Below are 1,266 nucleotides of genomic sequence, written 5' to 3'. Positions count from 1 at the left end.
CCCTCAGGTTGGACAACTCCAAGGTATGTTCTACACCATCTTCTGGAAGTCCCAAGTGAAGCCAAGCCTCACTGTCCTCTCCAGGAACCTCCTCATCACTGCATCTGGTGTTGGCTTCCTTTAATTCCCAGCTCATCTCCCTCCCTCCACTCCCTTACCAGTGCTTTCTGGATCACCTCTCAAGTCCCAGTCTCAGGGTCTGCTTCTTGGAGAACCCAACCTAAGACAAGAAGTTGGGGTGAGGGAGGAGTCACTGGGAGAAAAAGCTTGTACAAAGGCCCTGAGATAGGTAGGAAGGAGCATGAAGAGCTCAGGGGTTGAAAGATGGGCACTGTCACTAGAGCAAAAAAACAATGAGGAAAAAGTCAGGAGAAATGTGTCCGGAGGAGTGGTTGGGGGCGGGGAAAGAGAGCAGGGAAGGGAGGCTGATCCTACAGGCCCTGTAAATGAGCTCTGCCTTTGTCCTCAGCAGGGGAAGAAGCCACTGAAGGGTTTTATGATGCACGTTGATGTGATCTTGTTTGTGTTTTGAGATGGTGAAGAAAAGACTGGAGGGGATGAAGAAGGATGTATTTGGAGCGGTCAAGAGTGGATGGCTGTGGTCTAGAATGAGGTGATAGGAACTTGCCCTGGAGTTATTGACAGAGGAGGCATTAAGTGGCAGATTTGGAGGCTGTTTAGGAGGCAAATTCAATAGAACTTGGAAATGGATTCGGTCTGAGAGATGAGAGAGAGGGAATTATTAAAGATAACACCTAGGTTCTGGCTTGTGTGTTTGAATAGTTAACGTATTTCTAGTAGACATGCCAGAGAGCATTAAAGATTGTGTCTTAAAGACAAGGTATATACAAGAGATGTCTTCGGTTTTCTGGACTAAATCCACATAGGCAGGTATACCTATTATTTTACTTTTCCGCATTAAAATTCTATGCAAGACAAGGACTATCAGTATAGGAAAACACAAAGAGTAAAATCTAACCGTGGCTGAAAACCAAACATCATCTTATTCTGATACTAAACTGTGGTGCACGCCCTAGCTTACACAACTGGGCAGGTGAGGGGAGGCGTCACACGTGGACTCAAAACATGAGAAGGAAGCTCTGTGGCAGCAAAGGCCTGGGCTGATCAGATGTCTTCCTCCCTCAAGCCTGATGCCACCCAGAGTTTAAACTCTGTTCAAGTGAATACGCTTCTTAAACCCATCCCAGAGGATGATGAAACAATGAAGAAAGAATAAAGAGAAGGTAAGCTGGGAAGGACACTGTG

Source organism: Hippopotamus amphibius, chromosome 11, assembly GCF_030028045.1.
Source record: "Hippopotamus amphibius kiboko isolate mHipAmp2 chromosome 11, mHipAmp2.hap2, whole genome shotgun sequence".
Taxonomy (NCBI): domain Eukaryota; kingdom Metazoa; phylum Chordata; class Mammalia; order Artiodactyla; family Hippopotamidae; genus Hippopotamus; species Hippopotamus amphibius.
Note: the sequence above shows the minus strand (reverse complement) of the source record.